Source organism: Plectrocnemia conspersa, unplaced genomic scaffold, assembly GCF_051122295.1.
Source record: "Plectrocnemia conspersa isolate PC_06_02 unplaced genomic scaffold, ASM5112229v1 ptg000013l, whole genome shotgun sequence".
NCBI classification, from domain to species: domain Eukaryota; kingdom Metazoa; phylum Arthropoda; class Insecta; order Trichoptera; family Polycentropodidae; genus Plectrocnemia; species Plectrocnemia conspersa.
In genome coordinates this window covers 14,844,122-14,870,789 of record NW_028277177.1, presented here as the reverse complement: position 1 = coordinate 14,870,789, position 26,668 = coordinate 14,844,122, and the positions used below count along the sequence as shown (strand labels likewise).

The 26,668-nt window shown below is 29.8% G+C and overlaps 1 protein-coding gene across 4 annotated transcripts in view; it reads left to right on the top strand.

Annotated features, from left to right (window-relative positions):
* Positions 1-26,668, top strand: part of kek3 (leucine-rich repeat, immunoglobulin-like domain-containing kekkon 3 protein) — a 216,922-nt gene that overhangs the window by 147,022 nt on the left and 43,232 nt on the right. For 2 of the 4 annotated variants that reach the window (XM_088201741.1, XM_088201739.1), the window contains exon 4: positions 689-742. The gene's annotated coding sequence lies outside the window, so the exon portion shown is untranslated. Of the gene's footprint in view, positions 1-314; positions 743-26,668 lie in introns of those variants that run through there. The other 2 variants (XM_088201740.1, XM_088201738.1) reach the window with 1 other exon arrangement.

The following is a 26,668-nucleotide window of genomic DNA, read 5'->3' as shown; positions in this document are numbered from 1 at the left end:
TCATATTTACACAAGATAATAGGGATAAAATAGACGTTATTTATATTTTCTCAGAAAACCAACTTTGTTAGCGGGATAAAATTCAGACAAAACTCATGCGTCACTAAGTACTAGTCATTAAATTTTATTTTCATTTTACTAAAATATTCTTTGAGAAGCGCTGCAGCAAAGAAAATACGTACCGAATTTCCTCCCATTTCTAATTCGTTCGACCGCGAGGTTATACGTCGCAGAAATTTATTTTTCCGTGCGATCGGAGCCAGTATTATTAACTTTATTAAAAAATATATTTTATATTGTATATTTACTATATACACATACCGAAAGAGTCGAGCCGTTGAGCTTTGTTTATGGGTCGGGTCGTTATGAGTTTCACCCCTTATTGCCGGGCGATCTTCGCATCCCCCTAAGTATCTCTTGGCCGTAGTCCAGGCTTTCTTTTTAAATGCCATTTTTCACACTTACTTGTACTTACGATAAATTTTCTCGCGGCTTCGGCCAAGTGCAGCCGTATATTACACGCCACGGTCATGTGTTACTAAATATGATTTTAATTAGATGAAACGCGACTTGAACAAGCAATTTCAACTTTTTAATCTTGCGTGCTAATCGCGAGTTGGGCTTAAGTGCAAACAAAGAGCTTTCGGATATTTTTTCGCTGCGATAATAATATTTTTATTTTTTTCAGAAGCTGTGGCGTGACTTTCCAGACGCATGCTAGTCACGCAGACTTGATAAGATGGTAAGTTCGCAAAACGACTTAATTTTTACCATATAAAAATAAGGTATACGTAGATGTTGCCATATAATAATGTTAGGTAAATAGTATAATAATTAGGTCAGGCTTGTACAAATATTTATAATAATTATACCTACTTAATTTTTATATATGATATTATTGTACACTTGTATGTTTATGCGATTTTTTAAAGATATCATAAACTATCGTGCACTTACGTTTTATTGAATTTTTTAAATAATGTAGTCGCTTAGATGTAAATCTTCGCTATGGGTACAACCAGTGATTTTATCCTATTTATTAATTGAGATGCTCTAATCCCTCAAAATAAAGGCCCAGGTTATTTTACCGATCGTTCCCACTTCGATGGCGCCGACAGAATTATAAGCGAACTCAAGTTTAATCATTAACGATAATTTAGTATATTAGGTTAAATGCTTCATATTAATAATTCCATTCTTTATTGCTATTGTAATTTTTATCATATATTGCTACTTTTGTAAATACACTGTAAAAGTAATTTTAATCGATACTTGATTCCATTAAAATTGTTATGATTATGTAATTTGAACAAGGAGATTAACATTCAACACTTTCCCGGAAGGTTGAGTTTTTACTGGAAAGGATTTTGGTTACTTACTTTGATAACCTGCAAAATATTTTTAATATTTAATTTAATTTAAAGTCCTGTCAATGGACATGTCTCATCAATTACCTAAACAATCAGACCATCAAGCCTCAAGTTAGCAAAGGCTGCGATGCGGTTCTCTATATAATAAATTCCGTATCACTACCAGTGTATAACGACAAAATGTAGTCGTACTGGAATTCCGTCTCGTAAATCTGTCCAAAGTAGCCAACTGCGGCATAGTTCGAATAGTTCGACAATCGCCTATTCTGTGATTGCATTTCCGGAGACCTTGTGCTCTCCTGGCGTATTTCAGCGATAGATTGCTTGAATTATTTGTTCTTGTCGGATAATAACGGTCGAGCTGTTTTAGTTTTGACACAAAGGTGTTGTAGGTCGCCATATAAACCATATGTGGCAATAAATTCCACTACCTGCACGTACTTGAACTGCAATTTAACTTTTCCGCATTTTTATAAAGAAGGTGCGATTATATTTATCACAATAAAAAAAATGTGAGAGAGAAATAACCTGCGTAAACGTATATATGTATATAAATATGATTTCTTCTATAGTAATAATTAAAATGTAATTAAATATTTTTATAAATTAAAAAATAATTACAGTTAGTACTACATTTATATATAAGATGAGTGATTAGTTTGTAGGAGATATAAAAATAGCTGGTTGTTGAAATTTCCTAAATAGTAGTTGTATTTCAAAACATATTTATCTATATTTGTGAATTATTTAAAGTTATATGTTTCAAAAGTATAAAAAGCAAAGCCAATAAATCCATATCTTATGTTTATACTATATTTACGCCACATTTATGTCTGATTAAATGTATAGAGAAAAAAAATATTACTAGAATTATTAAATAAATTACTAGAATATATAAACAAATTACTAGAATTAAATATTTAAAAATATCTAATTTTAGATGTTGAAAAAAAAACTATTGTCATTATTGTAGTACACAAATACGCTTTATTTAAAAGCCAATTTTTAAACATCTCTTTGAAGATAATACTACTACTTTATTTATTTTTGTATTATATTTATTTTAGTGTTTAGATAATTAGTTTAAAATATAAAAAAGTAGACAAAATTGTGTACTTTTTTTATATTTTAAATTAAATATTGTATTTGTTGCATATAATAAGAACTTACAAATGTGCACATAAATCCGATGCAAAGCCACATACATGTCATGTGATATAAAAAGTCATTTAATGGATAATGTAGGTTATACATAGTTTGCTCGGACTAAATTACATACGTGTCAGTATAAAAAATGCAGGGCCAAAATGAACACACATCGTGGAGATACGATAGTTTCGTGTTTTCGCTTTTGCATGAAATATGGAAATTGAACTAATGGACGCGTTTGTGCATACATTAATGCACATATGTACTATTTTACTATGTATTTTTAACGATATAATCTAAAGCTTTTAGTAAAGTAAATATAATGAAAAATTATGGATCAATCTGATTTATATATTATTTTTAATAATTATTTAAATGTAATATTGCTTGATATACACGGTAAACTTTTTTATTTTGTAATGAAGAAAAATTGACGAAGTTCATTCGTACGCTTCTAACTTTCCAACCTTTGATCACACTTTCCCCATACGGTAACTTTTTTTTGCTTCATCTCAACGTAATATGAACAAATGCAAAAAGCTCATTGAGCACTTAAGAAGATTGGACCGCGGGTGGATTTAATTTTTCCAAGTTCGCAATCTTGCTTTTTATACCGTATATGTATACTTTTCAGTTAAGGCGCTCGGGAGTCGAAAGCATCAAAAGCTTCGAATTTACAAAACAAACACTATTTACGTTTAAAACTCGTGTGTTACAATATTGGATTGTAGTGTGCTATATTTATATTTGAAATTCGATCGTATGTTTTTTTGAATAGTAAAAGTACAGGTACATATAAAGTTAAACAATATTGAAACGTAGCTTGAATTTAGTTAATTATTTTATTTTTTTATACATATATATATATAGTTTGAAAAGCTTTTAAAACAGCATTGCAGTTGGCATGAGTTTAATTTTATTATGAATTGCTTATTTTCATTAAAAAAATCAGTAAAATATGTCATTTGCATTTGAAAAACATTTACCATATGAAAATAAATTAAAAATAGTCTCATTTAAAAAAAAATTAAAGTTATGTAAGACCTTTATTATATTTTAAAAGACTAGTCTTGTTGCTCTTTATCTCTACATTTATTGATTAGTATATAATATAATAAAGTATAAAACTGATACATTTTATATTGATTAAAGTCGTCACATACATAATTCCAAAGCATAACATTTTTTACGAAAGTTGAGTATATTGTATAACCTTAGTATGTAGTCCCAGTTGGTCATTAGCTATTGACGGAGACAGTCGATTTTCAGATCGTGAAATTTATAACTAGTGTTTTTGATCAGGAGATTTTTTCCCACCTACTCATCGATCGTCAAGGCCCATGCTACAGTACCATGGAGAACCAGGTACTTTCTTGACTGAATCCCATTTATATAGACTTACAAATAAGTGATTTAATAATTATGTAAAACCTCAAGGAGCAGGCTATTTTTCATGAGCTCATTAAGTCATTAGCATTTGACAGATACGGAATTTATATATTCCGGACTAAGTTCGGAAGCTAATCTTTTCCTTGGTAGGAATTTTCTTATCACTCCTTTACTCTTTTCAAAGATAAGCCTTTAAGAGTTATCATTTGAGAAATATAAAAAATACTATAATAAAAATGCAGCAAAAAATATAGCTTTAAATGAATTTAATTATATCTATTATATTATCAAAAATAAATAACTGTGCAATATACTGTAAATATTATTTTGGAACGCAAATGGATTGCGAGAAAAGAAATTAGAATTCAAAAAGTTTTTATTCGACACAATTTCTGACACCTACTTAAAAGCATCGATAAATATTATTTTTTAAAAACCGATTGATTTGAGATAGTGGTGAAACATATATTTTTTGCAAATCTAATATAATTTATTACGAAACTGCAATTAATACTTATAAAAAATAAAAGTAACTACAGTTGAGGAAAATATTGTTGTTTTACTATCCACTCTATATTTACACTTATATTAAAAAAATACGGGAAATTTACATTCACGGAATTTTAATTCTATTCTATGCATCGCGATTGAAATTGCAAAGCATTAATTGAAACGGAAGAACCCTTCGCGATTTTATTTTAAAACAAAATATAAATTTAACAGCTTCAACTACACCTACACATTATTCTAGTAGCAGATATTATAAATATTGTTTTAACAAGCAAATAACTAAAAACAACCGTAATTCTATTTATTTAAATCATAGCCCAGTAATATACTCATTTACCTTAAAGTACTTAAAGCAAAGTAAACTATATATTTCTAAAATTCTATATGACTATTTTAACTTTTATATTGAATAACTATTCTAGATCCTACTATCATTAGCTGCAAATTAAATTTTAAACGATGAAATTTGCATGTCTAACACATAAATCACAAATTCGCTCATAAAAAGTAATATGTAGGTCGTATAATTAAATGGTTAATAATTTATATAGGTAATTTTAAATCACATATTGTATAAAATTATATATAGTAATAATTTTTATTTTTTATTTATGTTTTTCTTTATTTTGTGTACTTTAAAAAGTAAAACTGCCACTTATTGAAATAAACAATTCACTGATGTTTTGTTTTATATTGTACCCGATTACGAGAACTTTGCAAACAGCCCCCATAAATAGGATTATGAAAATGTAGCTGGAAGATTTACTTTGTTTTAACAATACAAATTTCGTGTTATTGAGTTTTTATATGTGTAGGAAACAAACGTTGTGTGGTTAATGTGAAAAGAGCAAACATTGCGTGAAATCACAACGACCGCTGCGAAAAATAAATATTTTATTAAATACAAAAACAAAAGTAATTTCATTTTCGCTTTTGTAAAGCTTCTACATTTACAAATTAATTAACGTTTTGTGTAATGTTTAATTTAGTCTAGTTCTATCGGTGCCAGACGTATATATTCCTTACTGTAAGTCGTTAACTAGTCGATTTAGCGACAATTTTATAAACGACGTCGATAAATGTAATACAACAAAGATGTTCCCTTTTTGAAAAGGGGGCCGTCGGGTAATGAAAAATACCTGGAAAAAACTAGCTTCCTTTTTGATTGTCGGGACAGGAGAGAGTGCTGAGTAAGACTCGGATTTTTCTCTCACAAAAGCCGAGCTGTTTATTTGCTCGGCGCCTTTAGAAAACGTGTTGTCAACAATGAATAGGGGAAGAAAAGAAAATTAGGAGGGAGAAACACGACGCTACCACTCGGATGAAATAATGTTTAATGTTACGAGATGAATCATCTTATTTCAGCTGCCCCGTTGTTACTCTCGTGCCCAACGGAGAGCCGGAATTGTACTCGTCGGTTACAAATACACCACGACCGAAACCGTAGACGTCTGCGCTCATACTTAATTAATTTTGTGTACAGTATAAAAAATATACACAATGTACACGTAAATTAAGTGTAACGTGCCATTTACCTGGCTCAAAAACTCTCGTAATTACGCGAAGGCATTATTTAAATGTAACTAATGCGGTAGCTTATATAATATAATATAATGCGCGCATCGTGCCATGTTAGCATAATAAAATACAAATATTGTAATATAATACCCCCATGTACACGTTATACATACATATATGGTTAAAATTAAAATTTTAAAATGCATATTCAATTAAATAATCTCAAGAATTGTTTTAAATATATATGAGGTATATTCAGAAGGTAAAAATACAGAGTCCACAAAACAGGTCGTAAGCATTTATTAATGTTCGACTTTATTTATTTTCCAGTATTTTTTCTTTTTCTATACCTAAAGTTTGATCAGTTTTAGATAGCCTCATCTTACGATTACTACTTCATAAATACCAGTTCTATATATATCTGTTAATCATTTTGTAAATATTTTATTTTTTTAAAGAGGTTATTATTAATAGCAACAAATGATCGTACATTGCTTTCTTCATTGCGAACTAAATAATATTTAAAATTTTAGACACGATTATGGACGTTCATAACAATGAATATCAGCAGTTTTTCTCCTTTTGCACAATATTAACAATATATATTTTAGTGTACTCGTATTCGGCACTACAATCCGTTCCAAACGCCAATCAAAAAAGTATAAAGTGCTTTGAACTGTCGAAATCTACAATGCACTGTCGATCGATCAAATGCATACAACAGAGATAGGCAACCTTTTTAGCTTAGCGAGTCATATCCAACTTTTATTTTTTATCATCAGGACGTATGTATAAATAGGTGATGTTATCAATAACTGGAATTCTGAATTCTGTAAAATAAATTTAGGGAGTTCTTAATATGTTTCTATAGTTCTTTCATAGTTTAAAAAAGTCTCTTCATATTAATTCATTATGTTTCACATATTAATATTTCACTTATCATAATAATTTATTTGCTCAAAAAATCATACAATATAATTTTTTTTAAAAACATATTACTTGCTAGTCTCTTCAGGGTGAAATATGCCTTAAACTTTTAAAAAATATGAAATCTGGTACAGAATGTTTAATTATATTTTAAAGCTTGGAATTAAGTGAATTTTAAGTCTTAAAGCTAAACATTATATTTAAAAGGTCTGGTAGTCATTATACGATTAGTTATTAGAAATTTAAATGATTTTTTTATGCAAGCAAATATATTGTTGGGACCACCTTGCTTGGTTGACTTTGATAAAAAAAATCGCTTAACGCGCATATGTGTTAAAAGCGCAATAAACTAAAATACTATTAATCTCAATGACCTTTTGACAAATGTATGTTTGTTATTATTAAGAATCACATTTATTATCATCTCCAGGTAGACTATTAAAAATGACCATTTGTCTTTACAAACATAAAATAATGTTATTTATTGACAAATGTAAAAATTCAGATAAAAAATATTGCACACATTTAAAGTAAGCATGGCAAAAAAAATATATCTAGCTGAAATAAGCGCATATATGATGCACATAAAATTATTCCGTTCAGTTTAAAGTCTGTTCCGAATAGAAGTAAATATCTCTATTCGGTACTCAACTTTGGCTTGGGATACACAGAGTTCAATAGAACTCGCACCAAGCTGAGATAAATCGAAACATTGACTATGGAAGTAGCCGCTTCCCTCTCCACGCTATCCTTGGTCAAGATATGACACGTGATCAAAATGCTGCATATTTATAAATATGTATTAAACTTAATAACTTTGCCTTTGCTTTGATTTAAAAAATAACGCGCTACTCTTACTTCAGGACAATATCATTAACGATAAAAACGTGTCAAAGTACATAGTTAATTTTATTATCTAAAATGTGTTTTGCCATTAGACTCTGTAGACAAGTGCGTTTTATTATAAAAAAATATTTCAGGAAGTGTCACTATCTTCAAATTAAAAATATTGAAGGTAATGTCGTGTTTGCTCTTTATGAAACATTTTAAATTCAATAAATTAGTAAAATGCATTTTTAGGAACATTGCGGAATAATTCAGCAATAGTTTAAAAATTACCTGCAGCTTAAACAATAAACAACGAAAAAATGTATTTTCCAGATGAAAATATATCAAATAATATTTTATTCATACTCTAAAATTTATATTTAATCAGAAATAATACTTAAATTAAATTAAATGTTATTATTCAATATTTATTTTTCGCTATTTAATTATACTTGCTTAAATAATTTCAGAGCGCAAAAATATATTATCGTTGAAAGAAGTTCAAAGGTAAGATGCCTAATTCAGCATCTGTAACAAAGAAAATTATATGAAAATGAAAAGGAAAACTACTTGAAATAAAATATGCAAATTTTGTAAAAAGCCTTGCATCGTTTTTCTTCAATGCGGAAATGAATCAAGAGAAGTGTAATAAAGGCAAGAGCTTGCACCATAAACATAATCAACCACCTATTCATATATTAATTATTTTATTTTCACACATTTGTATGATATTCTAATACATTAAAAAAATCTCTCTCTCTCTCTATATATATATATATATATAGAAAAAGTTAAGTTCGGATTTCATCATCCACAGGTGAACAGAGATAGTTAATGAAATTCTCTTGTAAATTATAATCATTTTATTAATAGCCAATAGCCACACCAAGGTACGTGTCGTTAATCGGAATACCTTGATTAGGTATTAGCAGAGTGCATTCTAAATGCAACGAACAAGCACCGTAATGGCTCCGTCGAAAGTTTGCATAAATTATTCGACTAGGAACCGCCGTTCTCGGTTCAAGTCCCGCATATGCCGGCACACGTGCTATGGTGCTCATTAACGACAGCGTAGCGTGATAACGCCATCTTCTTGTTCCTTCTTAACACGTTCTCCGCCTGGTTTTGTTTTTAAATTAATTATTAATTAATTTTAACGCCTATGTGTGTACGTATTATAGTCAGAATACGCTCTGTGAATTAAAATATGTGAGCTATTCCTTTCTACTAAAACCATATTCATTTTTTTAATTTTTCCAGAAGAATTCATATAAAAAGGTTTATACTATAAAAAACTTAAATATTGCCATACAGTATCAGATAAACTTTAGTTTAGATGCAAAATTTTAATTTTATTAAACTATCTATATTATTACTATCCAGAACATAAAACAATATTTTACTGTTTTCGTTGATTTTTGCAGTAATGTCGTAAGTGCTATATCCGCGTATCTACGAAAGTGTAAAATAACAATCCCAAAATTACATTTGTAAGTTCAAAGTATCATATTCTACCAGCACAAACCGAAAGAGACGAAAATAAAAAACAATTTCTTGAATATCCTCCCCTATTCCGCGAATCCTCGCGCGGTAATATTGTTTCGGTCCGCGGCGCGTTTTTGCGCCGGAAAAACAAGGGAAAACGATTTCCGCCCTTGAAAATTTATATTTCGCCTTCAATCTTTGGCTTTATCTGCTCGCTCATACCCAATAATACACTTTCCGGGTTTTCCATCGCGGAAATAAAATTTACCCTCACCTGTTTATGTTTTCACGAGCGAGCGGCGGGGTCTTTGCAAGCGTTAACAAAGAGAAATGTTGACCGCAAAATATGGAGTTATTTAAACCGAATAAACCTTATTTTTCATACATCGCCTGCGGGAGAAAATGTTTTCCTTCTATTGTCATGTAGATACACATGTTTAATACTCATATGCGAACGGATTCGATGCGTGAAAGGGCACTTTTCAACAAAAGGGGTTACTGTTTATAAATCATTTTTAAATACGAAATAATAACGTATGTTTATATTGCGTAACTAGACGAAAACATACAATAATGCTTGACTTGTTAAAATGTATTATATAAATAAAATTTTCTGTAGTATGGTCATGGCAGGACAATTGTATGTCTGAAAGAAACTAGCTGAAAATTGCTTCGGTCTGTTGCATTTGGTGCTTTTCTTTAAATTTTAACATGTTATTTACATTTACATGTTTAACAAAGCGTATAAAAGTCTAACAATATATTTAGTAATAATAATATTACGTAATGGCAATGTTTTCGCTTAGTGCTTTTCAGTTAATTTTATATTTAAACTGCCATTTGCAGTATCGTTTAGACATAGTGAGCTAATTAAAAATTTAAATCGTCCATTCTTTTTACATTATACGCCTAGAATAAATTTCTTTGTACATAATTTGATTTTTTTAAATATATCTATACAATGACCATTTTTGATTATAATACTGACAAGTATAAGGTCGATTGATGATCGAAAAATATTCGTTGAGTAAATTGATTTTTGATTCATTATTAAGGCACTTATTCGACTATTAAATTATCTTGTCACTATTTCTATGCTGGTGACTTTGTTGTACCAAAGTTTTTGTACTTTTTTAATTTTTTCTATAATAAGTTGCTTAATTTTAAAATATTCATATTTTTTTGAGCATGTACACAAATTCAAAGTTTGTGTGAATAAATAATTTTAAGATTTTTTAATAAAAAAATTTAAATAAATAATTTTACAAAAATAATACAAAAAAATCCAAATTTATTATTTTTGGATTTTGCGGCCAAATGGGTGTGATTTGAATCCAAATAGACTCTAGAATAGCTAGTGATTGTTTATTTTATAAACATATATAAATTACAATATATGTATATATTATATAATATAAAAATGTAGATTCCGCTTTCAGGCGCTGGAGTTTAAATGATGGATCTTAAAATTCGGACAGTCTTTGTTGGCGTGTCGAGTTGTATTATTGTCAGCTATGATTTCGTGGAGTAGCTAAGATCTGTTGTGATGAGTTCTCGTGATGATGTTGGACGATCTGCTAATGTGTCTCGTGTCCATGCATTGTGCTAGTTCATCTCTGGGACTCTGTAGCGTATCTTTTTGTACGTCTTCTGGTGTCATATCTTTTATAATTCTGGTTCGGAAAAGCTCTGTCAAATCGCAGATAAAGATGTTTGCAGGCAAATTGGACACAATACAAAATATTATTATGCGCAGGGTAGAATGTATTGTCTAGCACGCATCCTTTCACAAATAAAGAGTATTTTATTCAGCGGTACTTATGGATGACTTATGTCATGGGACGAATTTGGTTTTAAGTTGTCCGTGCAATTTTTTTGATTATAACCGCAAATGTTAAAAGATCTATCTTTCATTATTGTGAATAATACTGTTATTGTGACTTACCTTAAACATAAAACATATTATTAATTTTACTTTTTTGCTTTATTTTTTATGTGATGTTAAAGTTATTATTAAGCCAGTTATTTTTAATATTTTCTATGCCTTTAAACATATTAAGTCAAATTTTTTTTCTACTCGTTTTTTTATTTTAATCATTTAAAGATATATTAACTCACCAAAATTTAATATTTTGAATGTTAAAGTCCTTCTTCAAAAACTTTCATTCTGTCCTATATTAGCATATTTTTTTTACATTTATTAAATGTAAAAATCTACCGATTTTTAATATAAGACAGTTTTGCCCTAATTACATTTTATAATATATACACATTTTGAAACAATTATATACGCATTTGTGAAACAATGAATCCGTTAGGGTACGCAATGTTTACGTTTAAATAACGTTACAAAGGTGCGTTCGGAGGCGTTTACGTTTTACCTGATACGTAATATTTACACATTCATTTCATGGGTTTGGGTAATAAAAAAAAGGTGGAGCGTCCATTTAAATTCAAACAGTAGACTTTTTTCGTTTCGCTCTCCATCCGTTTCGCTTTATTAAATTTACGAAGTGCCCATATCATCTCTTTATTGCCTAGGCCGCACAGATTATTCAGCGAGAGAAGTCGCAGAATTCGTAAAAAATGTATATATTCAAAAAGTTACAAAAATAAACGCGGTCCGGGCCTTTACTTCAATAACGACCAATGTGAATGGTTTTTCTTCTTTCTTTTGCATGGCTTAGATTTGTACATCCTTTGCTTACATTACATGTACATACTTATAAATAAATTTAATTCAAAATATGATAATGTAATAAACTTTGAGCAGAATTCGTTTTAAGCTAACTATAATTCTACCTAATTTATAGTATGAGCAATATATGTTTGGCGTGTATTTTTAACTGTAATTTTTATATACACTGATTTTTTGCTTACTGATTAAAAAATTACAATATTATTGTCTAGACTGGAAAAAGCGACCATTCTTTTTAGATACGTATTTTGTAATATATTGCTATAATATTTATTTATATACATATTTCATTAATACCAATAAAACGATTTTTAAGTAAAGGTCATTGTATTGGATTTGTAAAGATTGAACAAACATTAGTAAAATAATTAATTGTACTTCAAAACTTCTCAGTGAAAATATCAATAGCTATGGGTGTTGTATTTTAAGTCATTAAAAAATTGTTGAAATACATTTTCAAAGCTAGATGGTGATATGTGTTTTAGACAAAGACTATCCATTTCATTACGATGATAGACAGAAAGGTAAAGAAAATGAAAGCCAGAAATTGTAATGTTGAGCAAGAATTGTGGCTTTCAGAAAAAAGTAAAAAGAGATGGTTGAAATTAGCTTAGCACTGGAAAAGAGCTAAAGTATGAGGTTATTTAGAGTGTCGCATTAAAATTATTCCCTCCTAATATTGAAATTTGATTCCAACAATTTAATTCTCTCTGCCATACTTTAACACCAATTTAGGGTTAAACTGTAAGCAAATCCTAATCAAATGGATAATTTTCTTTACATATTTACAAAAAGATACACATCAATGACTCCAAGTATATTAGTAAAATTTGATATAAAAAAATGTTTGTAATTTGTTTACCACTAGTATATAATAATTTATTACATACAGCACCTAGTATTAAAATAGTCGGAATGTCTCTTATGTGTATTATACACATTAGTAGCACTTATTTTTATTATTTTTAAAATTCTAAATGGATCACATTATTCATTTTTTATCACTTGATCCATTTTGCAATATGGAAAAAAATCATACGAAACGATTTATAACGTATTCCACACGTGAACGTAAAGGCGTAAAGGACAGGGTTTGGGATAGAACAGTTGACCCTGTTTGACGAATGGGGCGTTTGCTACGATTCGAAATGATAAAGTCACTCAGTTGGCGCATAGAAATCGGGCACTGATATATCTGGAAGTGCTTGACAAATGGGATATTGAGAGCAACACGCTCTAGGGACGTCGGGATTGAGTTGATTTATCTCGAGACCAGATCGCCGGAACAAAGAGCCGATCGTTTACAAGTCGTACGAAATGAGTTTTTATCGTACGTGTTGCCAAAGAAGCGAGTGTGTGCTTATTTCTGGTCATATATTACAAAACATTAAGTTCATCGTTATATTAGTACACGTAAATTGTACAATATATTAACAAGAATTTGTATATAAGATATACAAGAAAATATTGAATTATAACTCATTGCCTTTTTTTATTGTTGACTGCAATTTATTTCTGTCAATGGTCAAATGCATATCTGGGTATTAATTTAATGATCGTATTTATATACTGTACAATACGTTTGAATCTGATATCAGTAAATTCATCATCTGACAACAATGACACATTATGCGTATTGTTCATTGTTTATTTTATGCATAAATCAAACAATATTGTATAATCAAGCATACCGATTAATGCCACGCAAACTTTGAGTTTAAAATTAACCAAAGCATACTGTTCGATAATGTAATAGTTTATAGCGGCGATTCATAGGGTATATTTATTTAGGGCACACACTGACCCTATGGGTTAAGTGCACAATCTTGAAAGAGGATATTTTACCCCAGTCTAGACATCGTGTGAAATTTGATAAGCACGTATGAATTTACATTACATACACTACATTGAAGTGAGACGTTTTGAAAACGTATACGAAGTTTGTTTATTGTATATAAGTTAGTGAACGACGTCACATACGATTAAAACAGTCGCAACACAATTTCTCTTACAAAGATAGCGTCTTTGGGACGTGATTCGGATAATGTCACTATTTTCTGTTCAAGTTATGGTTGGTTTAAGCGATAAAAACAATATTTTTACATAAAGATGATACGTGAATGCTTTTAAAAATAACTATAATAATTAATGGGTTATATTATACAATCCTGTTTTTTTGTATAAAAAAATACTATAGTTAAAATACAAACTTCAAAAACCATCACTCCTGTGATTTAAGCAAAATATTGTAGCTCTTTATTTTATTTTGGGTCAAGTAAAACACATTTCTTATAATAGTCGTAGATAACTACAGATTTTAAATTTGCCAATCAGAAAATTCAGACGTGTTCAAAGCTATACAAATTTAATATGATCTTTGGATATATCAACATATTTTAATTAATTAAAATTATTTAATAGATTGAAATATATATGAGCAAAAATCAAAACACAAATATATTGATACTATTTATTTATATTTATATTATCCAGATATATATAATCATTCAATATTTACCGACACATATAAGTATTTTAGATGTGCTGCTTATGGCATTTTGATATAAAATTAAGTATAAGAGAAACATTCGTCTCTTAAGTTAATATAATAGCATAGGCAGACATCGTGTATTACGATTAAAGCCGTTTAAACCTAAAAGGTATATCGGTAAAATTGAATGAGCATCTTGGAGTAAATATGTTTTTGCCTTAAAACTTACCAATTAGCATAGTGACTACACCACAATTACATTGCACTTCGGTGGATTATCTGTAGCATTTTATAGCTAATTGGAGAACTGGTTGTTTCTTTTCTGTAAATTATTTTGGCAAATGAGTAAAATTACCGTTCAAAAGAACTTCATTTTTTTTATTTCTCTTATATTCTTCCTTGATTTGATACATTCCTTTTAAATATGGTCCATCTCTTTTAAAGATGAAATTATTTTCCTATTTTAAAAACAATCTATAAACCAAATTCCCCAAATATCTAAAAAAAAACTGAATCTATGACTAGCTTTACATTTTTTTCACTGTTTTGTTTGTTATTTTTATTTTAGGTGGTAATAACAAATCAGTGGTCACAAACTGGCATAAAAAATATTTTTCGATACACTTGATCATGACATACGCACTACCATTTTTTTTTAAATTGGTTAAATATTTTAAAGTCTCTAAAGTATGCTAACCAAGGTTGTCACTAGATTTTTAAACTCAATACAATACATATTAGATGAATATTATATAAAAATACAACCACACTTATTTATATAGAATTATTCCTGTTTCAAATATTGAACCATTCAAGTTTAGCTTAAACCGGTGGTATTATATGCTTTTGGTTGTGCAAAACAGCATTTTAGAGCAAGTATATCCTATGTGATTTGAGCATATGCACTGAGATTGTATGAGGCCGCAACACGTAGTTTTGTTCTGAACTAGTAATCGAATGCAGTGTGGAAATGAGGTTTGTGGGTTTTCCGTCTCCTACGCTCAATTTTCTAAATCCCCAGCGGGACCTTTGAGCTGGCCATTTGCCCCGGGAGACTAATTGAACGACCTGGACCCTCACGATCATTATTTCAATTTGTATTCGTGGTACCGGGATTGAGTACAATGTCCAGTTTACAGCCGACGCAAGGGGCCAATAACGATTGCCTTTTTGCAGTGCTACTTTCAAAAAGGACGTATACTATTATAATAAATGCATAATTTTGAATATGTATTTTGTGTGGCATACTTAATGAGCTTGCATGCTAAGCTTTCTGTTAGCATGTAAAACAGTTCTAAATGCATATTGCATATAATTTTAGAAAGATTTAAATATTTCATTAAAAGCTTATTTTATCTCATAACCTCATTTTTTATAAGTGCCAAGAAATACTCGTATTTGTGTTGTGTGTTTATCCAACGTAATAAAAAAACACTTTAAATATTGAAATGGAATAAAAAACTAAATCTTAAGAAAAACCATCTTTCAACCTAATTTTATTGTTTATATTAAAATATCATTTAAAGTTTGTTATACCAAAACAACGCGCTTTTCAAACGTTATATTGTAATAGCCAAAACGTTTCCGTGCACCTTGTTTTCTCCATTCGCCCGAAAAGGATAATTCCTCATTGTGGTTCGCTCTCATTTCAAAAAAAAAGGCTTCGCTCACAGATTCTATTCTAAGCTGAACATAACATTGCACGTATTGTGTAAAAAGAGGATATTCGTGAATACAACACTTGCTTGGTTCACACGGGGCCTTCCATCATCAGGGGAGTAGATACTTCGAACGTGGAAAATCTTGTTATCCACGAGTGTTTCGCGCACACTGTTAATTCGCCAAAAAAACAAAAAGTGTTGCCTATCGCGAAACAGAATTAAACAAATGCTCAGGCGTCACTATATAATGTACAAGCGTATGTTTTTGCGAGAAATATACACAGATACACAAATGTGTATGATTTTTTTTGTAATGTTTGCGAACGTTCGCGAGATCGAGCGTGGAAAGTTATTCTTACGCGCGATGATAAAAATGTAGAAATCCTCTTATTTCTCTGCGCAAACTTACCCTCTCGTGCCGTGTGTATACACATAAAGGGAAAACCTTAGAAAATTGAAAAAGTTTTCGGATAATACCCACGAATCGATGATTTTTTCACCCCATATATCTATATAGACAAATGCAAATTTTAATGCTTTCTATATTGCATTTCGTGTACAAATATGGAAAAATATTTACATCATTATTATCTTGTATTTTTTTTATTATAAACAAATTAAAGCAGTCCATGCGTAAAATAACTTTTTTGTTTTTCACTATAACAGTAATATTAAATTCTACTTTTTCTTAAATAACATTAAGGATTGTTTTGGCAACATTCCTAAAATATCAATACAATATTTTATACAAATATGTACATTTTAATATGTATTCAAAAATGTATCTCTTAACAAAGTTTGTTTATAATTTGACTAGCAGCCTTTAATATTTACTTTGTATAAAAAAATACACAAATACGTATACACATAGACTAATATTATATACATATTTTTCAGGAATTGACTTACCTTAATTCGTAAAAATAATACGTGCAAATGTCAGCCATTTTCAGTTTCAACGGTCGAGCTTTTGTTTGGTCTAGAATTTCAAGTCCTAATACTTCAGTTTTCTCTCTAGTGTTGACTTTCGGCTGCTTGTTAGTGGTTGCTTTATTTACATACACCACATTCTTTAAGATATCACACATAAATAAGGGTGTCATATGGATGTATATATTTGAATCGTTACGAGCTAAAATCACAAGATCGATATATCGCTTGAAGTTTCTCTTTAAAAAAACACACGTTATGGCGAATGAAAAATATTCATTATTTTTATTGCAGAATCAACATCATTATTAAACTTGCAAAAATACATTCCAATCAATAATTTATTGTTTTTAGTGTTTTAAATATACTATTTATAGAAGTCTAAATTATTTGAGTAGCAAAAAATTGCTTAACTACTTTTATCGGCTATATAATTATAATAATAATTAGATAAGAAAAAACCGCGTGAGAATTGACTGTGAAATATTTATATCAGAATATTTTTATCAAAAATAAAAAATAAGGATAGTAAAATAATGTGTGATATTGTACTTATTTATATGTTTAATAAATTTTTCTTATATTTCAATTTCACTATATACAATATAATTTACATGCTTTATAACAAGTAAAAATAAAAGCAGTATATATAAATTACATATATAAAGATGTTGACAAGAATATACTATATAGTTATAATCTTATACTTTATATTCAATTTTAATAAATTTTATTTATTAAAATTTCTCGAAAAAATTTAAAAGTGGAAATGAGAATTTTTATTTCTCGAGAAATCAAAATGCTTCTGCCTAATAGTCATGTATTTATTATAAAACAGTTTTATTTTTAATGCAAAATTCGCAATGTTTATAAGATAGAAGATATATAGATAAGGGTGGAGTATATTTTTAAAATATATATTTAATGACGTATACTACAAACAAATATACGAATACTTTAATTAGAAAGACAATATAGAGTTTCTATACAAAGTCAGGGATTTGAAATTTCTGTCAATATTAACATGCAAAATATGTAAAATAATTTATTAGGTAATTTCGTAGATTAGGTCTTTGTTTGCTTATTATTAATTATTGATTAATTTTAATCATACCTAAAATACAAATATTAATTCATAGTTATAAATATTTAGCAATGTTTAATATATATTTATTTACATATTTAAATGAATTAATAACATCGTGACATAACAGGTTACCCCCAGGGCAGCCTAGAGGAAATCCGGACCCTGGAAAAACAATGCCTCCAGGCCTCATTTTTTAACATCGTAATATAATTTCTTGAATAAATATTAATAGATATTAGTTAGCCCTTTGCTCTGTAAAGTGATTCAGAAATATTTAGTGGAAGTTTTTTTTAACCTAAATATTCCCTTTTATATTGTAGGAATAAACTATAAATATATCTCAAAAAAATTATAAACACTAGTTGCAATAAATAAATACATATTATATTATAACATAGATGTATTATTAATCTGACCATCAGATTATAAAAATGAGTTTTTCATGTCTTGTTTTGTGGATATTACAAGGCTAGAATTTAAGATATTGAATTTTGTAGACACGTGTTACCAAAATATATGTATTTTTTCCCCGCATACACGCTGTAAAGTTGTTAGTGTGAGACATGATGATGTAAATACTAGACGAATGTAATTTTTGCAAATGCGTGTGTGTATCGGTAAAAACGCTACCCGTTTGGTATAAATTAACCGGGGGGTAATAACGGGCAAATAGTCGTCGGCCGTGACCGTACCGAGCCATTTGTTACGACCACTAAATTTGTTGAAAAACGGACGCATGACGATAAATCTCGGTTGCCGAGTCTATCCACTGCCACTTTTCCCTTTCCTATAACGAGCGATTCATTTGCAAATTATTTTGCTTCGGAATTGTGAACGGAGTCGTTTTAACATGCATGTTTTAACCCGTTGCTCGTTCGAGCAGAATTTATTACTCCTTTTTTGATTAACAGAGTTTTGGTATTATTTTTAACAAAAAAAGTTTAATAAAGTGGCACTCGTTAAGCTTTAAATAACACTGTATAACATTTTTTGATGCAAAAACAATAACCATATTTATATTTAATTCAACAGAATTTTTATAATCTGAAATTCATATTTTTGTAGCAAGTCCAGTTTATTTATGTATTCAACTTTGCCTTTTAAAAACATTTAGTAAAATTCAGAGCATTGAAATAAATATGAAACTCTCTGTAAAATACTTAACAATTATTTATTACTATCTAATTATGATTATAATTTAAATTTTAATAAATTACAATTCATTTATAAATATATTGATTTATGTTTTACGACTGTTTTGCCATCGACTAATTTAATTGCACATATATTTACATGCACACGGTCACTTTTACTAATTCCAGTGGTATTTTATACAAAACATAAAAACAAAAATATTTTTTTTACTAAATTCCTTAGTAAAAAAAATACTTGTGCTTTTAAAATGATTATTAAATAAAAAATCGATTAAGTTATTTATTGATTGCAATTTAAGCAATTGAATCAGATGTTAATTTTTAAAGAAATTAAGAGTTTTATTTATTTTAATAATGCTATATATCTGCCACCACAAAAAAAGTCAACTGAGATTTAAAAATACATTAAATGTTAGTAAAATTATTTTTTAATAATAAACGAAATTAATTTAAGGCTATATCACATACTAATGCGGCTATGTACTCAAACACGCGCAAGTAAGACAACTAAACAAACTGCGGGTCTAGGCTTACGGTACGAACGTGAACACGAGCAATTCGTCTAATAGACGCCGGCCTATTGTTTTTGTCATTGTACACCACCTTTATCCCCTTTCAACCTTCATCTAGAAGCCTGCGAAATCCTGTTCTGGAATTAATTATCTTACAATCCCTAAGCCTTGTTCGATACTCTATCTCTTCCGTTTCCTTAAGGTTATCCAGATAAAGAGGATTCTTTTCTTCTTATCCTTACACGCATCCAATACGCTCTGTTCCTTGTTTTTGGATAAAATGTAATAGATAAATCTCTTTTGTTGTTACCCAAAGATGGAGCAATATCCCTTGTAATTTATAAATAAATAATATAATATTAACCTGAGTAATAAATCATTTGTTTAAAACTGTTACGGCTTCAAAATCTTTATATAAATAGTATAATTGCATACAGTACATCTTGGCGTTTACGGTTTAAATTAAATATAAGGGTTCAAAATAAAATATTCCTTTTTCATCCCAACATATGCATAACATTACTCTTTTCGGATGTAATCCGCTTTTGGGTGCAGGTTTTAGAGGATATGTTTAAGTTAGCTCAGATCTTTTTTGTTTAATATTGATGTACAGTATACATTTTTAGTCTCAAATTGTATCGAAGCAAAATTGCATCTTATATACTTTTATAGTATCAGTATTATAATCTTCGCAAATACATGATGTCGCTATTGTCGCATTTTTACTATTTTTAAAGCAAAAACCACACCATTTGCTATCTCTGTTTATATTTCAGGATTCAAAAACAATTCAATGTACAGCTTTACAGATAAAAAGTTTGCATGAAAGGATAATAAAACGCATACTTAATACTGTCCTTACTTTCAAATCAGGGAGCTTATTTTGTTGAGACAATATTAAATATGTTGCGCAACAATCAGGAAGGGAAATGATTCTTCGTTGCCCGATTTTCCATATTAATACCAATGGTCACTTCCATGGGAGATTTTGTTGATCAATTACAGAAAGGTGACGATTTTTTTATAAATTGCTGTTGACCGCTAAATTAGGTCATTTCGAGCGAAACCTGATACACGCGTTGTTTTTTTTATCAAGGCGACGGATATTTATATCGTATACCTTGTGAAATAAGCCGTTAGAAGGTCTCTCACGATCGTGTCTGATTATAACAAATAAAAACATTTTTACTTAGACAGTTGAAAAGCTGTATCACATGTCAAATTACCCTTTTTAATGACATAAGATAAGTTAATTGATAAATCTCACAATACTTTACCTATTATTGCGATAGTGAATGTGTTTTTGTTTAGAATCGTAATAAAAGCAACGTTTTTTATATATTTATTGTGCTTGCATGTTATTGATAAGTATATATTTGTATATTAATAATATTCTATATATTATAATATATTATTTATTTCTCAGTATAAGATTCAATACACACTTTATTTTCAATAGCGATACCCATAAATAAAAAAATAGTGATACCATTAATTAATATTTTATTATTATATTTATTAAAAAAATACAAATAAATAAAACATTCGCGAAAAACAAATACATAAAATAAATACGCTAAAAAAAATTTAAGTAAAATTAGGTTCTTAAGAATTTATAAGGTTCTTATTCAAATATTTTCCTTTATTATTTTAAGGCCGATTGCCCTTTAGTAGTCATTTAGCGTATACACTAGTGTTGTGCTTTAGAAGCTTAGGATTCACTTGACCTTTAAAAAACAGCTCAACGTCAGTCTTGGCAAAAAATATCGCATATATTATTTAAATCTTAAGACAACACAACATATTTCTATAAAGTTAATTTTTATCATCAGTAAGTAGGAACCTGACCTAACCTAAGTTATTACCTTAATCTATAACATTATCAGTTTCTTAAAATTATTATCTTAGTCCAGATTATTAGGCTAATTATTTATAGAGAAAAAGTGGACAAAAATCTCTTTGCGGATCTGTTATTTTCAATTTAATTTTTTTTAAACAATTTTCACACCAATTTTCTGCGAGTCATCGAAAAATATGTAAAATACAATCTTAACTTATAACTAATTAATAGTTTTAAAATTATACTAATGAATGTACTCGCACAAAATGGTTTACATGCCATGTTTGGTTCAATTTGGCGAACGACACTTGTACGGATTTTAAGCTGAACATTTGGCGCCCCCACTTTTTCCGGGGACTTGCAGGTGTCACAGCAGTAAACACGTTAATGCAGATCGTTAAACTTCTTGGACGGTTCGTTTCTTAATATATGTTTAGGTAGCTTATGCTATACCTAAACGGTAAGTTATTAAGGTTGTATTTGCCAAGATCAGTGATATAGGTATTATTTATCTTTCTGCTTTTTAAACTTTTGTAGAAGTTACGTGTCTGTCTATCGCAAAAGTCCTTTATCGTCTCTAAACTTCCACTTCGCGAGTGAAGTTCTTTGACATTAGTTCTAGGGTAGGCATTTAAGGCGATTCTTAGAACTTGTTCTGCGGAAGGAGCTATGGGATATGCTAGATCATACAGGAGCTCCATATGTCATCAGCAGCCTTATCATAGATTTATACAACAAAAGTTTATTTTTATTACTGAGACCGCTTTTTCTTTTGAAAATTGGAGCAATAGCTGAGATAGCTGCGATTCCTTTTTATCTAATGGCTTCAACTTGTTTTTTTTTTATTTAGACGGCAATCCAGGTTCAACTCGAGATATTTGACAGATTTTGCTCAGGGAATAACCCCATCATTCATTTTTATTTATGACAAAAGGGTCGTTCTTGTTCTACGAGAAAATATAATAGCTTCTGTTTTGCGTCATTTATTTATATCTTCCACTTACTGTAGAAGTTGCGCAGTTGCCGCAATCCGCTTTTAAGTCTTTTAACGATTATTTTTCTGCTTGATTAGCAGGTATAAATTGCCAAATCATCCGCATATAGCGCAAGTTGACAGTAAGTGGGGATGGAACGTCATGGATATAAAGGGAAAAAAGACGAGGGCCGAGAATATTGCCTTGCGGCACTCTCGTTGGTAATTTTCTTGGGACTAAACTTTTTCCTTTGATTGAGACAGTAAATTTTCTATCGCAAAGATATTTATCAAATATGCGGATAAGTGAAAGAGCACCTTTAGCTTTTGGTAACTTATACATTAATCAATCGTGCCAAACAATGTCGAAAGTCTTTTCTATATCTAACAGGATCATGCCCCTATCTTTCCTGATATATTTTTTTATATACTCTGGTTTCGGGTATACTCTGATTTTTCTAATCACAGATGAATCTCGTAATTATTAATTTAAATCGACCTTGGTCGTACATTGTGTATTGAAAATTCTTAAAGTATTAAAAAATAAAATTGTCAGGACTCATCAAATCAATTTGATAAATAGTATTGTGTTACGACTCATGATATATAAAGCTAAATCAAAAGACTAACCTACACGACATACACGCGTCTGAAGTACCACAAGCAGTGTCTGGGGTTCTTGTAACCGTTGAGACGTGCACTAATAACATTTTAAACCTTATTGTATGTGGTGGCGGGACAGTGGGCCCAAATGACCGTATATATAACTTGGTAATAAAACCAGACTTGACAAATTCGATTCCACTGCGCCTCGATGCTTGGGCAACGGACTTTGCCTTCACCTCCAAAACACGCACTCGAGAAAAAATTACAGACAACTTTAAGAAGGATACTTACCTACTTAACTATGTATCTATATAAAAATCAATGAAAAACAATATCCGTTGTTAACCATCTAATCAAATCCAAATCTTTTTTTATACAGTTTGGTAAAAAAATGCTTATCTTCTCGTATTATTAATATTGAAATTTTAGTATATCCAATAATCAATATTGGTATAAAAATGGCCAGGATATGGTTTTAATCAGACCATTTATACTCTAAAAATAATAATAATATTTATTGTTATTATAAAATTCGATACACTTTTTTGGCCCACCGTATTCGACGATTGAACACGCTAATGTTATCTTTGAATTTCCGCAATTGAGTGGCAGTGTCGTCTATCGGCGTTTATTTTTGCACGGCACCTATATCAAGTTTTGGCGACGCCTTTCGTTGACAGCCTGCAGGCGTTTCAGGCGAAATTGAAATATAATTGGCGATTTACGGTGACTTCCAGGGTCGCTGTTGATAGGGAGAGCGTCTGAATTTCGCCAGGCTTCGGCGCATTAATAATACGACGGCGAAAAGGAGATAACAGGAGGGCTTCGAGGGACCGCGTCGCACAGCCAGTCCCTAGGGACGACCTGGGGGCACGTAAACAACCGGTTCTGAGCGATCGGGCATAATTCAACGCTAACAGATACGCATTTTTCATAGGTACGGCACATCGATTCAGGGGATCGATCGCAGCCCATAAATAATTAAACCGCCCTCGGGCGTTTAACGATCAATAAAATTCAGAAAGCCGTGTTAATAACCGCGAAATTGAGGGTGTCTTGAGTTATTGAGCAATTCGAGCACCTTAATTGGGTTAATTGGAAAACGGCAAAAATGCTGCGCCGATGAAAATGACTCGATGCTTGGGAAATGTATTTTTTCCCATTTCGTTCAACACATTGTACCGCTAGAGAAAAATATATACAGTTAAATTGATATTTTATTTTATATTTTACACTTACATATATTTTAGAGTTTTAGACCTAAGGTCATCAACCTTTTTAATTTTTGCACAACCTGATAAAACCTTGATTGCTTGGCGTACCATCGCTAAATATATAATGAAGAGGGATAATTTATTTTCGTAATACTGTTTACCTTAATAATTCGGTTATAAAAATAAGATTAAAATGTGAAATTGCACATTAAAATAACATAATTTATTTTTTAAAAATCTGCAAAATGTAACTTTGCTATTTATATTTCGCTTTTTAATCAATTAAATATCTTTACAAATGTCCAACATGAAAGAGAATACACATTTTTATGGCGCACCCCATAAATTCTTTATTTAAATTTAAAACGAAAAGTAAGAGGAAAGTGGTCGTAAATGGGACGGTGCTTGAAATGAATGCTGACACAACAAACAATCCTTCGCCTTCGGAACGAAATAATTAATGTGATTGTGGCAATAGACAAGGTATTGTGACGGCGACAGAAAAAAGGGAAATCTTCGGTCGGCACTTTGTCCCCGGACAAAGTTTCGCACGGGAGGAAAAGTTGGAACTCGCGGAAGAATGGGCAAACTTTCCAACAACGACGATGGGCAAATTTAGATTAAATAAATATTTGAGTGGTCGTTGTTGCATTGTGGCGGTTATGCATTGTGGTGCCGTCGTAAAAACTTTGCTTCCAAAGTTACATGTTATGAATAAAACGTCTTCGCTATAGGTGCCGTATAAATAGTCTGACATTTAATAAAGAGCAAATGTGAATGGAGTTTGTGGATAATGTTACATGTTATAACGAGTTTAAGGCATATAACACAAATATATCTTATGTATACCGCGTATGAAAAATATAAATAAAATACTACATATTTTTATAAGATTCATATAATTATAAACCATAACTACATTATATAATTTTTACTATGCGGTTGTATATTCTCCTCTTATTAAATATTCTTACCTTTATTCGATTTAATTTTTAACAAAAAAAATTTTTCGAGAAATTAGCAAATTTCTCAAGAAAAAATAATTCTAGATTTAGCATTTATTTCGAAAAGAAACACTAATTGTAACGCAGTAAACTAACGTCTGTCATGTTGTAACGAAATATTTACAATAAATCTTTGTTTTATGTATACAAACAATTTTTCAAATCTTCTAAATCAGCTATTGATTTTCGCAATACACAATATACTAATTAAAAATATATTAATAATTATATTATAACTTAATATCACCTCATAACATTAACATTTTCACTTAATTAATTTTAAATAATGAAAATAATAGCTATGTTTGCACAATAATTATAATTGTCTGAACGTGTAATACGCAGAGCGCCCCGGGATTAATAATGAACCGGGTATACATCGCAAAGCTTAAACGAATTATATAAATAATTAAAACATTGTTCAAATGTTGGTTTTAACATTAATTAGCAATAGCAACGCTCTGCCTGAATAGGTAAATGAGCCTTGGTTTCCAAAAAATAAGCGAAACATGGATGTTCGAGGAATAAAATTAATTTTCTTACACATGTACGCGCAGCTTATGAAATTTATGAAACTCAAAAAATTGTACCACTCAGGTTCACTTAATGCAGCGATATTTCTTCGACGAGTGAGTTAGGGGTGAGTCTGTCTTCTTTCATCGCGGATATTAATTCTTCTACGGTGGAACAATGCCCGGCTTTCCTCCTTTGCTCGCATAAAAAATATAATTTAGAAAAAAACCTGTCCCAGCAAAGAAGCTGATGAAAAAAGTTTCGAAAGTATAGCAATCATGCACGACAAGAGAGAGAAAGCAAAGCGCGAATGACCTCAAACTAGCATATTTTCACATAGTTAAACTTTTGAAAATACAGTGCCATGAAATGAGACTGAACAATTAAAAAAAATGTGAAATTAAAATATTATTTGGTTTAAATACAGTATAGTGCTTGATTAAAACATGAATATATTACATATTCCACAGTAATACAATTTTTAATAGCATTTATAGTATACTTTTTATTTGTCTGTGAAATTCATAACATAATTATATTGCTAGTATAGATTGACTAATTCTACTATTGAATGAAACTTATTAAATAATAAAACTTTGTTCTCACAATTTTAGGATATGTTCTATAAAAATCTCTAAGCTTCAAAATAGCAAAACAAAATAAAACAAAACATTTGACAACTTCATTGTCATTGAAAGCAATAATAAAAAATTTATTTTGATTTATCTTTGCGGATACTATTATTCAATTTCTTAATTAATCATTACGATATTTATTCGAGAGATTAGAAAATTTAGGTTAACCTAAAC